The sequence below is a fragment of the Monodon monoceros genome, unplaced genomic scaffold, assembly GCF_005190385.1.
Source record: "Monodon monoceros isolate NGI ecotype Baffin Bay Population unplaced genomic scaffold, NGI_Narwhal_1 Super_Scaffold_6, whole genome shotgun sequence".
Classification (NCBI taxonomy): Eukaryota; Metazoa; Chordata; class Mammalia; order Artiodactyla; family Monodontidae; genus Monodon; species Monodon monoceros.
In genome coordinates this window covers 15,512,452-15,527,911 of record NW_021703783.1, presented here as the reverse complement: position 1 = coordinate 15,527,911, position 15,460 = coordinate 15,512,452, and the positions used below count along the sequence as shown (strand labels likewise).

The following is a 15,460-nucleotide window of genomic DNA, read 5'->3' as shown; positions in this document are numbered from 1 at the left end:
GTAAACTTGTCTTCAAAATACTGATACTACTATGCTGAAATGTTTCAAATTTTGTGACTATAGAGACAAAATAATGATGCAAAGTTGTAATAAATTCATGATTTTGAGAGCCTATAAAATTATTTTTCCTTTTCTTAAAATTGTTATTTTATATTGGAGTATAGTTAACAATGTTGTGTTAGTTTCAGGTGTACAGCAAAGAGATTCAGTTATACATATACACGTATCTATTCTTTTTCAAATTCTTTTCCCATTTAGGTTATTACAGAATATTGAGCAGAGTTCCCTGTGCTATACAATAGGTCCTTGTTGGTTATCTATTTTAAATATAGTGGTGTATACATGTCAATCCCAAACTCCCAATCTATCCCTCCCCCCAACCCTTCCCCCCTGGTAACCATTAGTCCATTCTCTAAGTCTGTGAGTCTGTTTCTGTTTTGTAATAAGTTCATTTGTACCATTTTTTTTTAGATTCTGCATATAAATGATATCATATGATTTTTAAGGCAATGAAATTATTTTGTATCATATAATGATGTATGCATGTCCTTATGCATTTGTCAAAATCCATGGAATGTATACCTACAGTGAACCCTAATGTAAACTACAGACTTTAGGTGATAGGGATGGGTCAACATAGGTTCTTGGATCATAACAAATGCACCACTCCAAGGCAGGAAGGCAGGATGTTGATAGTGAGGGAGGTTATGTATGTGTTGGGGCAGGGGTGTGTGAGAACTCTGCTTGCTTAAGTTCTGCTTAATTTTGCTCTGAATTTAAAACTGCTGTAAAAAATAAAGTCTGTTAAAAAAAACAAACAAAATGCATGAAAAAATGTTGCTTTAACTGAAGTCTTACATTATTCCTTTTACTTATTAAACTATTCTTTCTGTTCATCTCCCACAGAATTTTTAATAGTATACTTTAAGCTTAAAATTATTTTATTTATAACCCTATTGTATATATGTGTGAAACTTAATATTTTATATTCTCTGGCCATAATGTTCTAAGTGTTAACAAAAAATCGTTCTGAATTGAGTTACTGTAGTTTTTAATAGTACACAATCAAAATCACAGGTATTACAAATTAGGTAATACTTAAATCTAAAAATTATATTTTACTGGAAAGTTTCTCTTATCCAGATATGTGGTATTTTTTTAAAAAAAGAATAGTTTATGTATCTGTGAATAAAAAATTCTTATTGCTATAATCATAGGATTCAGAATCTACTTTATTCCTATTTTTAATTTTTATAAATGTAAGCACTGAAAAACTTGTTCACACAGAAGTAGCTGGAAGGTCTGAGGATCTAATGTATAACATGGTGATCATAGTTGATATTATTGTATTGTATAATTGAAAAAAAAAGTAAATATGTGAGGTGAGTGAGGTGGTAGATGTGTTAATTAACTTGAATGATGGGACTTCTTCCACAATGAATAATATATCAAATCATCATCACACTGTATATTTTAAATATATTACAATTTTTAAAAATTAGTTGGGAATAGAGAATTTTGTGAAAGCAACAAGTCTTTGAACACTGAGTTAGATGATGAAAAACATATAGATGAAGACCTACCTCAGGAAACAAGAAAAATCTCAAGTAAACAATCAAAAGGAACTAGAAAAAGAAGGCAAGCAAAGCTCAAAGTTAGTAGAAGGAAGAAAATAATAAAAATTACAGTGGAAGTAAATCATATGGAAACTAAAAATGATACACACCACTATGTATAAAATAGATAAACAAGGATGTACTGTATAGCACAGGGAACTGTATTCAATATCTTGTAATACCCTATAATGGAAAAGAATCTGAGAAAAAAATATATATATATAACTAAATTTTTAAAAAAGATCAATGAAACTAAAAGTTGGTTCTTTGAAAAGATAAACAAAGTTGATAAACCTTTAGCAAGACTCACTGAGAAAAAAAGAGACAGAGCCTAAATAAATAAAGTAAGAAATAGAAGAGGAGAAATTACAACTGATACCACAGAAATACAAAGGACCATAAGAGAATATTATGAACAGTAATGTGCCAATAAATTAGACGATCTAGAAGAAATGGATAATTTCCTAGAATCATATAATATTCCAAGACCAAATCATGAAGAAATAGAAAATTTAAATAGACCTATTACTAGTAATGAAATTGAATCAGTGAAGAAAAACTCCCAACAAACAAAAGTCCAGGTCCAGATCTTCACAGGAGAATTCTATCAAACATTTGAGGAAGAATTCATACATATCCTTCTCAAAATTATTCCCAAAAAATGAAGAGGAAGGAATTCCCTAAAATCATTTTACAAGGCCAGCATTACTCTGATACCAAAACCAGATAAAGACACAAGGAAAAAAAAAAAAAAAAAAAAGAAAATTACAGGCTAATATCCCTGATCAACATAGATGCAAAAATCTTTAACAAAATATTAGCAAACTGAATTCACAATACATTAAAAGGATCATACACCATAATCAAATGGGATTTATTCAGGATACAAAGACGATTTAACAGCCACAAATGAAACAACATGATACACCATATCAACAAAACAAAGAAAAATCATATGATCTTCTCAATAGATGCAAAAAAAAATCACAAAATTCGATATTTATGACAAAAATTCTCAACAAAGTGGGTATGGAGGGAACATACCCAACATAACAAAAGACATATGTAACAAATGCACAGCTAACATATTCAATGGTAAAAAGCTGAAAGCTTTTTCTCTAAGATCAGAAACAAGACAAGGATGCTCACTCTGGCCATTTTTATTCATAATATTAGAACATAGTATTGAAAGTTCTAGCTAAAGCAATTAGGTAAGAAAAAGAAATAAATCCAAATTGGAAAGGAAGAAGTAAAACTCACTATTTGCAGATGACATGATACTATATATATATATTATATATATATATATACACACTATATATATAGGATACTATATATATATAGTATATATATACTATATATACATATGATCCTATATATCCAAAAGGCTCCACCAAAAAACTATTAGAATAAATTAACTCAGTAATGTAGAAGGATACAAAATTAATATATAGAAATCTGTTCCATTCCTATACACTAATGAACTTTCAGAAAGAGAAATGAAGAAAACAATCCCATTTATAACTGCATCAAAAAGAATAAAATACATAGGAATAAATTTAACCAAGGAGGTGAAAGATCTGTGCTCTGAAAACTATGAGACACTGGTGAAAGAAACTGAAGATGACACAAATAAATGGAAAGTTATATCATGCTCATGGACTGGAAGAATTAAAACTGTTAAAGTGTCCATACTACCCAAAGCAATCTACAGATTCAGTGCAATTCCTATCAAAATACCAATGGCATTTTTCACAGAACTAGAACAAATAATTTTAAAATTTGTATGGAGATACAAAAGACCCTGAATAGCCAAAGAAATCTTAAGAAAAAGAAAAAAAACTGGAGGTGTCATGCTCCCAGACTTGCAATTGTACTACAAAGCTTTAGTATTCAAAACAGTATGGTACTGGCAGATTAATGGAACAGAAGAGAGAGCCCAGAAATAAACCTACACTCATATGGTCAATTAATCTACAACAAAGGAGGCAAGAATACACAGTGGAAGAGGGAGGAGATATGGGGATGTATGGATATGTATAGCTGATTCACTTTGTTCTACAACAAAAACTAACACACCATTGTAAAGCAATTATACTCCAATAAAGATGTTAAAAGAAAAAAGAAAAAAAAGAATATACAGTGGGAGAAAGACAGCCTCTTCAATAAATGCTGTTGGGAAACTGGACAGCCACATGCAAAGGAATGAAACTGGACCACTTTCTTACATCACATACAAAAATAAACTCAAAATGGATTAAAGACTTAAATGTAAGATATGAAACCATAAAACTCCTAGAAGAAAACATAGGCAGTGATCTCCTTGACATTGGTCTTAGCAATATTTTTTGGATATGTCTTCTCAGGCAAGGGAAACAAAAGCAAAAACAAACAAAGGGGATGACATTGACCTAAAAATCTTCGGTATAGAGAAGGAAATCAACAACAAAACAAAAAAGCATCCTGTTGAATGGCAGAAGGTATTTGCAAATAATATATTTGATACGGGATTGATATCCAAAATATATAAAAACTCAACACCAAAAAAAATAAACAACTCAGTTAAAACATGGTCAGAGGACCTAAACACACATATTTCCAAAGAAGAAATACAAATGGCCAATAGCCACATGAAAAGATGTACAAATTCACTAGTCATCAGGGAAAAGCAACTCGAAACCACAATGAGATACCACCTTACACCTGTGAGAATGGCTACTAACAAAAAGGTAAGAAACAATAAGTGTTGGTGAAGATGTGGAGAAAAGGGAAACCTCATACATTGTTGGTAAGAATGTAAACTGGTACAGCCACTATGGAAAACAGTATGAAGGTTCTTCAAAAAAGTAAAAATAGAGCTACCATATGATCCAGCAATTCCAATTCTGGATATTTATTCAAAGAAAATAAAAACACTAACTTGAAAAGATACATGTACCCCTACAGTCATTGCAGCATAGTTTACAATAGCCAAGATATGGAAGCAACATAACTGTCTACAGATAAATGAATGAATAAAGATGACATGGCATACACACACACACACACACACATACACAGAAATATTACTCAGCTATAAAAAAGAATGAAAGCAACATGGGTGAATCTGGAGGGCATTATGCTAAGTGAAATAGGTCAGACAGAGAAAAACAAATACCTTATGATTTCACTTATATATGGAAAATAAAACGAATGAATAAAGCAAAACAGAAACAACTCATAGATACAACATAGAGAACAAACTGGTAGTTGCCAGAGGGGAGGGGTATGAGGAAGGAACTAAATAGGTAAAGGGAATTAAGAGATAAAACCTCTAGCTATAAAATAAACAAGAGAGAATGAGAATAAACATGAGAATGTAATCTACAAAATAGGGAACAGAGTCAATAATATTGTAACAAATTTGTATGGAGACAGATGGTAACTAGATCTTTGTGGTGATCATTTCATAATGTGAAAAAGATTAAATCACTATGCTGGACACTTGAAACTAAGTAATATTGTATGTTAATTATAAGTCAATTAAAAATCACATAGCTCTGGGCTTCCCTGGGGGCGCAGTGGTTGAGAGTCTGCCTGCCAATGCAGGGGACACGGGTTCATGCCATGGTCCGAGAAGATCCCACACGCCGCAGAGTGGCTGGGCCTGTGAGCCATGGCCGCTGAGCCTGCATGTCCGGAGCCTGTGCTCCGCAACGGGAGAGGCCACAACAGTGAGAGGCCCGCATACAGCCAAAAAAAAGAAAAAAAATCATATAGCTCAGTAAGTTAATTTGAGTAGGATCTCCATTTACTAATTATTAAAAAATTTTTTTTGGAAAACAAAGAATTGAAAACTGCCACATCTTGGAAAAGGATTTGTATGTTACCTGTCACCAGAGCCATTTACTTTCTCAAGATCAACCCCAATAAGTAGAACAGTCTTTTGTTCCTCAGTTGGATTTTACACCCTGGACCATACACTAATTCAGGATGTGTGATATTTATGCCTTTGTAAGGTAAGAGAAAGGAGATTGTGAATAGGGAGGAGGTGGGAAGAGAAAGCTTGTACTCTGTCATAGAAGAACTCAGGCTTTTTCATTAATTTTAGCAAAGAGTACACTTGGCAGTTGAGAATCAGGATACCTGAAAACTCTCAGGACAGCATAACCTTGGAAAGCCTCTGAAGGCTTCCAGGGATGCAGGTCCTTGCATGGGAAGATCCCTTTTACAGACATTGTGGTGCTTACAGAGGCTCACATAGTTAAAAGATAGGTATTACCAGGACAAACTAAATTATAAGATTCATAATTTTTGGAAATGAGATTCCATTTATAACAGTGCACTTTAAAAGTATATATATACTTTATATGATTCCACTCCTATTAAAAGATTTAGTATTTACCAACCTTCTTTAAAGAATTTTTATATTCATGTATTTTTTAGAGGTAATCATGCTTTGCAAAAAGTAAACTGATTTCTACCTTCAATTTTCAGAACTTATTAGACATTTTCAAAAGTACCAAAATCTAACGGATTCTAATATTAGTGAGATGGATTCTTCTAACTCTAATATTCCTAGAACTGGGAAGACAATAAAGGAAGACAAAACACACTAATCAAGAACATTTGGCATATTTAAAAGAAGCCTGGTGAATAGAACAAACAATCCGAACATCTGTATGGAACCACAAAAGTTCCTGAATAGCCAAAGCAATCTTGAGAAAGACCAAAGCTGGTGGCATCACACTCTCTGATTCTAAACTATACTACAAAGCTATAGTTATCAAAACAATATGTTGTTGGCATAAAAAGAAAAACACATAAATCAATGGAACAGAATAGAGATCCCAGAAATAAACCCACACATATATTTTCAAGAAATTTACAAGAATTGAGTCAAGAATATACAATGCGGAAAGGGCAGTCTCTTCAATAAATGGTATTGGGAAAACTGGACAACTACATGTAGAAGAATGAAATTGGACCACTATGTTACACTTAACTCAAAAATTAACTCAAAACGGATTAAAGCCTTGATAAAGTAAGACCTGAAACCATAAAACTCCTAGAAGAAAACATAGGTGGGTAAGCATTTTGACTTAAGACTTGAAAATGATTGCTTGGATTTGACACCAACAAAAAAGCAACAAAAACAAAAATTAAAAGGTGGGACTACATAAAATTAAAAAGCTTCTGAACAGCAGAGGAAACCCACAAAATGAAAAGGCAATCCACTGAATGGAAGAAAATATTTTCAAATCATACCCTTACCATTGTTCACTGTTGGTTGGAATTTAAATTAGTGCAGCTACTACGGAAACCAGTATGGAGGTTCCTCAAAGGATTGAAAATAGAACTATCATGATCCAGCAATTCCACTTCTAGGTATTTATCCAAAGGAACTAAAAACACTAACTTGAAAAGATATATGCCTCCCATGTTCATTGAAGCATTATTTACAGTAATCAAGAAATGGAAGCAACCTAAGTGTCCATCAATGGATGAGTGGATGAAAGAAATCACATTTTATATATATATACACACACACACACACACACACACTGGAATATTTTTCAGCCATAAAAAAGAAATCATGCCACTTGTGACACCATGGATGGACCTTGAAGGCATTATGCTAAATGAAATAAATAAGACAGAGAAAGGAAAATATTGTATGACCTCACTTATTTATGGATCTGAAAACAAACAAACAAAATACGAACTCATTGATACAGAGAACGCATTGGTGGTTGCTAGAGGTAAGGGGGTAGAGGGTGGATGAAATTGATAAAGGTGGTCAAATGGTACAAACTTCCAGTTATAAAATAAACAACTTATGGGGAATTAATGTACAGCATTGGAACTATAGTTAATAATACTGTATTGTAGTTTTGAAAGTAGATCTTAAAAGTATTCACCACAAGAAAAAAAATTGTAACTATGTGTGGTAATGGATGTTAACTAGATTTATTGTGGTGATCATTTCCAGGTTATCTGGTTCTATGGGGGCTATTTTACAACTCTGTAAACTGTAGATAACTGATGGCAATGCAAAATGATTTTTGTCTATGGACATGCAAATGAATTCTGTCCCCTACAGGCTCTTCTGACATCTCTCCCACTGTGGATGAAGCCAGTTTTGCTTCTATTTGCACATTTATTAAATATTTTTACTCTATAAATGTCTATTCTTTGGATTCTTCTATTTTTCTTAACACTTTAAAATTTATTTTTAATTGCAGTAAAATTAACATAAAAGTTTGCCATCTTAAGCATTTTTAAGTGCCTAGTTCAGTAGTAAATACATCCACACTGTTGTAAATCACCACCATCCATCTCCAGAACTCTCTTCGTCTTGCAAAACTGAAACTTGGTACCCACTAAATAGTAATTCCCTATTCCTCCCTCCTCCCCCAACCCCAAGCTCCTGGTAACCACCATTGTACTTTCTGCATCTACAAATTTTACCCCTCTAGATACTTTATTTAAGTGGAACCACAAAGTATCCTTTTGTGACTGGCTTATTTCACTTAGCATAATATCCTCAAGGTTCATCCATTTTGTGCATGTGTCAGAATCTCCTTCCTTTTTAAGGCTGAATAATATTCCACTGTATGTATATACCACATTTTGCTTATTTATTCATCCATTAAGGGATATCTGAGTTACCTCCACCCACCCATGAACAATGCTGCTATGAACATAGGTGTACAAATATCTCTTCAAGACTCTGCTTTCAATTCCTTTGGGTATAGACCCAGAAGTGGGATTGTTGGATCATACAGTCATTCTATTTTTAATTTTTTGAGGAACAACCGTATTGTTTTCCATAGCAGCCGTACCATTTTACATCTCTACTAACAGTGTACAATGATTCCAATTTCCTCACCAAGACCTGTTATTGTCTGGGTTTTTTTTTTTTTTTTGCGGTACGTGGGCCTCTCACTGTTGTGGCCTCTCCCGTTGTGGAACACAGGCTCTGGACGCGCAGGCTCAGCGGCCATGGCTCACGGGCCCAGCCGCTCTGCGGCATGTGGGATCTTCCCGGACCAGGGCATGAACCCGTGTCCCCTGCGTCGGCAGCCGGACTCTCAACCACTGCGCCACCAGGGAAGCCCTGGGTTTTTTTTTTTTACATGCTAATGGGTACAAAGAGGTTGGATTCTTCTTTGACTGCTTGTGGTACCTTACTGATCCTCTCATTAATAATAAGTTAAAACTTGTTTGTTCACTTTGTATCTGTAGGAGAACAAAGTTTTTATTTTATTTTGAAAATTACCTTTTAACAAGTGTAAAATGGAACAAGACAAGCAGTCTAGAATGTTTTATAAATGTGAGAGATATTTCAGCATGTTTGCTAATAGATGTGATGCAATAAAGAGGGAAATGTCTGATGCCAGAGAGGAGTGTAATAGCAGGAACAAAGTTCCTGGGTACAGAAAGAGAAAATCCAGAGAGCCTTGGAATCACATATAATTCATTGTAATTGGAAGAGAAGCAGAATATTCATGTAAAATGCACATAGATTGCTTCACTTGGTTGTGGGAGCATATGGGTGATATGCTTTGGAATTTCTCTTTTCATTTTTTAATCTCTACTTTTTAGCTCAAAACTTAGTGCAGAGTGGCTACTTAATGTTTCTAGCATGAATATATCAAAAATAATCCTACTCTACAAGAAAGAGCACAGTAGTAAAGACCCACCGCCTCTAATATATAAATACTTTGAATAGTCAACTAGTTCAACTCATAGCCTTTATTAGCAGCTTCGTAAGATGCTTTTAATTACCCATGTAAATAATTTTCTATACTAACTTTTTTCTTCCAGTTTTATTGAGATATAATTGACATACTACACTGTGTAAGCTTGTGTACAACATAATGATTTGACTTATATACACCATGAAATGATTATGACAATACATTTAGAGAACACCCATCATCTAGAAAATTAGAGAAATAGAAAAAAGTTGTTTTTTCCTTGTGATGAGAACCCTTAGGACTTACTCTCCTAGCAACTTTCATACGTAACACATAGCAGGGTTCATTATCTTTATCAGGTTATACATTACATTCCTAGTACTTCTTTATCTTATAACTGGAAGTTTGTACCTTTTGACCACCTTCATCCAATTCCCCCACCCCTACCCCTGTCTCTGATCTCTTTTTCTATAAGGACATGGAAATAATTTTAAAAGCACATTCTCCTGAATTTCCCCCTACCAACCCACCCTTAGTAATTGAAGGTAAAAGGGTCCTGCAGCGATGTCTACCTATCTGCAACGTGACACATCTTTGACTGATAGAAAACAGACAAACTAATGAGAGGAAGCTAAATAGGGATATTGTTTCCTGGGCTCTGATGACTTAGTGCTGGCAAGCAGGCGAACTCTAAGAGATAAGGAATAAGGAAAACTTTACGCTTGGCCTTAGATAAGTAGAATATGATTTAAAACAAAACAAAATGAAACAAAAAAATAGCTGACTCCTATTTAGAGCTTACCAGGCCAAAGAAGTAGAGCCCAGGATGTATTCTGAGCCTTTAAATGCATAAAGAGCAGGCCTGGGAAGAGTGCTAATTGAGAGCTGAGTGGCAGTCTCACTGTGTGGGAGAGGATAGCTGTGTACCTATTAGCATAAACAACACATTCCAGGGCTCCAAACTATGTAACTTCCCACATTGACCCAGCTGACCCCAATGCTGAGTGAGCTAGTCAGCATCTGAGAGTAGAGTGAAAAGTTACATAGATGTCAAAGGTAGAAAAAAGGTAGAAAAAGTTCAGCTATGTCTCTCCATTTAGTTCAATTCAACAAATGTTAACACCTCACGTTCAAAAAACACTGTAACAGAAAGTAGGTACAAAGAACAGTAAAATGGATGCCTCCCTATTTTTGATATAACTGTTAACTTTTTTTCTTAGATTAGAATTCGAATTAAGAGAAAGGACTTGCTTATTATTACTCAACTACAGATCATGGAAAAAACAATACATGAATTTACTAAACATTTAAATTAAGTCTTACTAACAGATACAAACTACTATATATAAAATAACCTACTCTATAGCACAGGGAACTATATTCAATATCTTTTAATAATCTATAATGGAAACAAATCTGGAAAAGGATATATATAGATAGATAGATATCTGAACCACTTTGATGTATACCTGAAACACCTGTACACCTGTAAATCTAGCCTTCTAGCAATTTGACCTAAATTATGAGCGCTGACAGCTCCTCCCACAGTACACTCAGGATCACTTTTTGATCCAGGACAGCTAAACCTGAGTCCCAGTCTGTCCCTAGTCCTCTCCATTTCCATCAGCTTGCCTTTTCTTCCTTTTTCCATGCTTATGGGTATGTGTATGGTTTCCCAGAGATGTATGGATTCCCCCTGCTTTGTGATGATGTTGCATTATTAAACCTTTAATGTTACACTGACAATTTGTATGTCTCCCATCCCTTGTGTTCCTTTTTCTTCTAACTTGTTAGTTCCTCTTCTGGGGTCTCTCTCTCTCTCTCCTATCTGGTCTCCTTGAAGTTGCAAAATCATTCGATACTTTCAACACATATTTATGGAGCATAGCTGGCTGACTTTGTGAGTTGTGCTACTCTGGATATTTTCCCCGGCTTTTCCCTATTTATGCCTCCAGAGTGCTTTTTCATTCCCCATCTTACTGCAGTTATACTTGTTTCTCTGCTCCTCTACTTCGAGAAATCCCGTGGTTTAGTCCGGAAAAGACTGAGTTCATGAGAGGATGCCTGTAAAAAGATCATGCCCCAGGAACACTCAACAAGTCTGAAGTCAGTCTGTCTGTCTCTCTTTCTCTCTCTGCTTCTCTGTTTTTCTTTCTGGCCCTGAGGTTCTCTGCATTGGAGGGAATGACAATGTCATTTGAAAAATCTCACCCACAATTTCATAGGTCACCCTCTCATGCATTTTTTCTCCCAACACATACTCTGTAAAATACCACTTTTATAGCTAGAACTAGTTGCAGAATTTATCAGAAAAGTTTTGGGGCTTTTAGATTTCTTTTATAAAAAATCCTTATGATGACTCACGTCATAAGGGTGATGTATGAAACTGTCAGACTGATTTTAATTTTGATCCTTTATGTTTCCTCCCCACTCTGTCACTGTCACACTAATGACTGTTAAAATACCCCCAAAGACAGGCGAATAAGAAAACAAAGACAAGAGCCAGAAGATTGCAAGTTCCCAAATGAGCAAATGTTGCCCATATTTGAGAAAAATTATATTGGCTTAGTTTATAAATGTTTGAGCATTATGACAATCTCCAGAGGGAAAAAAAGATAACCTTTGACTGTAAGAATGAGATACTTTGTTCGTGATGTCACCAGCCAGTTATTGCAATTTTTAAAGATTAACACCTTCCTCTCTAGGTTAATTTTATTTAGTAACAATTACAAATGTATTGACCTGTGAATGAAACAGATGTTTCAAGCATTATATGTTGTCGTATCAAGTATAAAATCTAAAGGAGTAAAGCATTTTCAAAATCATTTTTAAAGAAGTCAGAAAAAATTCTGCTCATGTTGAAAGCTGTCCTTGCTAAAAGAAGAATACATGTCTTAATTTATATGTATCTGGCATGGAAAATCTAGCTATTATAGAAAATTTGTAATAATTCATAACATAGTTAACTGCCCATTACTAAGACCTTACCTGTCTCCACTCCATCCCATTGAGTTGTTCATATCAGCTTAATAACTGGATGGCCTGAGTCAGGTGTCAACAATCAGCTACCTTCCTCTTATCATGCATTATCATCATCTCATCACCAAACAGCCAACATTCAATGAAGTCTGCTGTGCGCTGGGCACTTTTAAAAACATATCTCATTTAATTCTCACAACAACCTTATCAAGTAGGTATTATTATCCCCTTTCCAAAGGAAACTGAGGCTTAACAAGATTAAGAAATTTGCCCAAGGTCTTATACCTAACAAGTGGTGAAGCCAGGATTTGAAATGGGCATGTCTGCTTGCATATCTGATAACACTGCGATGCTTCCATGATGGATATGATGGCAAAACTTCTTAAGTGGTTCAAAATCAGCAGCTCATAGGAAACTATTGAAAGTGTATAGGGGGACAAATTGTAACTTTCATCAGGAATGTGAAATTATTGTGCACATTTACCTTGATGATCAGAGCAGCATGAAAAATATGCTTCCCTTAATTTGAAGTTCTGGTAATAAAATATTTCACAAAGAACTTTTCCATTTGAGCTTAACTTAAGAGAGCAGGCCAGGCATTGTTGTTCTCATTTTACAGAAAAGGAAGCTGAGTCTTGGAGAGGCAGAGTCACACAACTTGGACACAGTGAAATAAAGCCTAGACCCCAAGTCTTTTGAGTTCTAGTTATTTGCTCTTTCCAACACATTTTAAGGAAGCCCATGTTTATGAATGATGAGAGGAAGCTCCCTGGATTTTGTTCCATGATTGGTCAAAAAAAAAGGCGGGGGGAGAAAGAAAGCACCATAAATCAGCTTGAAATATCCACTGAGAACTTCGTTCACTAATTAAATGGTACTAATAAGTACTGTAACAAAACTGTTCCTGGAGTTACTCAGTTATTCTGGGTCTTTCCCATGTTATTAAACTGCTTGATTTTCTCCCTTTAAAAAATAACAGTGCTCGCTTCGGCAGCACATATACTAAAATTGGAACGATACAGAGAAGATTAGCATGGCCCCTGCGCAAGGATGACACGCAAGTTCGTGAAGCGTTCCATATTTTTTGGATTATGAGAACAAAAAAAAAAAAAAACATCGCCTGCTTTGTGACACAATGTGACTTCAAAACATATGAAATAAGGAAGACGAGAAATTTGAAATAATGAAAAGACCATAAACCATTTACAAACAAAAAGCATTAAAGTTTGAATAGGACTATGCTAAAACATTCTCAGAAGTCCCCTTGCATATGCCAATTTCTTTGTTACAAATTATCTTCCAAGATGATCTAGATATATTCCAAATATTTTTTCTCTTATAAATCATAAAGCAAATTTGCTAAAACTGAAATATGCATTGTTGAGTTTTTAAAATTCTAATTCATTTTTTAAGTTGGCGAAGTAACATATAAGATTTAATACACAGTTTAACAGAAAGTTAGGAAATAATTGAAAACCACACATAAGGCAAAGATAACTATTCTTACAAAGAGGATTCATACCTAAAATTGTGGACTTTGTTTTGTTTTGTCTGGATACTGACTTAAAACCTTCCAGTTACTTAATTTCTAGGCATCATTTAGGCCAAGCCAATAAATGTAGGGATAAATAGATTTTACTTATATATTTAGTCATATATTTCATACTGGACTATTGGCTAAAACCAGGATGTACAAGAAACACTGAAACAGAATAAAAAGATAAACTTAATGAAAAGTCAATGAGCAGCATAAAAATAGTAATAACTTTTCAAGAGGAAAGAAATAGATTTGTTCCTGATACAAAAGAAGCACTCTTGGGAAAGCAGGATATAAGAGTTTCTCGTTGTTGAAATAAAAGATGAAAAAAGACTCTGGAAGAATTTTGTTTGATGAGTATACTTGAATGAAATCCTGTCTGCTATATTATATAAACACTTCCAGTGACCCAAAAAAAATTTCATTAAAGCTAAAAACATCATCACTAAGGAAAAAAAAAAAATGTCATGAAGAACCTAGGGGTAAGACAGGGATAAAGACACAGACCTACTAGAGAACGGACTTGAGGATATGGGGAGGGGAAGGGTGAGCTGTGACAAAGCGAGAGAGAGGCATGGACATATATACACTACCAAACGTAAGGTAGATAGCTAGTGGGAAGCAGCCGCATAGCACAGGGAGATCAGCTCGGTGCTTTGTGACCGCCTGGAGGGGTGGGATAGGGAGGGTGGGAGGGAGGGAGACGCAAGAGGGAAGAGATATGGGACCATATGTATATGTATAACTGATGTAAAAAAAAAAACAAAAAAAAAATCATCACATCCTTAGGTGATCCAAACTTTTATAAGTGCTGTGGGAAGTTAACCCAAAGCTGAAGCAGAATCAGCCCAGAAAGGTAAAGGGACAGCATACATGTAGATCATGTTAAAAATAATATCTTAGTATCTTGGTGAAATTCTGGGGCCAGTGGACCCCAGTCTGAAAATCATTGGTCTACATAGTAGCTTTCTGCAGAAACATAAACTCAAGAATCATAAAATGTTCAAGCTGCATGTAATACCACATGAGATATGGTGAATTTGTTAGTCCCTGCCTTTGTGTATCCTTCATAGGTGTCACCCAGGCCCTATATCCCCACCAACATTTTTCTAGGATGTTCTAGGAGTCACATAGGCCCCTATTCAGAGACCATCTGCTCCAAGGTCAGCTGGAGACCAACACTGAGGGTTGTTCATTGATGGTGCTTGTTTTGCTGCATTTTGGGGTTGAAGAAGGTGTCAGGGCGCTTGCCAAGGAGAAGAGGGGATGGCTGAGGAGAATTTATTTCAAAAGGTTAACCAAATGCTTAAATGGTTGCAATTGGGTTGATTAGGTTTAGAGTTTCTTAAACGGCATTTATATTTTCACTGCCATTCAAGGAAACATTTAAATTATTCATCTTGACTTCAGCTTAAAATCTGTCTATTAAATAAGACAGCAAGAAAATGAGAACATTTCAGCAACTGGTTTAAAAAAATATATATATATATGTGAGATACTTCATATCAGGAATCTACCTGTGGTATTTTTACTCCACCACCCCCCCCCAAATTTTTTTCTTCCAACTCCTGTGTAGGGATATTTTCAAAGTTTACTAGTTCTTTCTTCCTCTGGTTAAACATACTGATGCCTTTTTCTACATCTGT

The 15,460-nt window shown here is 34.8% G+C and overlaps 1 non-coding gene across 1 annotated transcript; it reads left to right on the top strand.

Annotated features, from left to right (window-relative positions):
• Positions 1-13,255: 13,255 nt before the first annotated feature.
• On the top strand, positions 13,256-13,362 carry LOC114886285. Its single transcript, XR_003791292.1, has one exon. It is a non-coding gene; the product is annotated as a U6 spliceosomal RNA (small nuclear RNA).
• Positions 13,363-15,460: the final 2,098 nt, after the last annotated feature.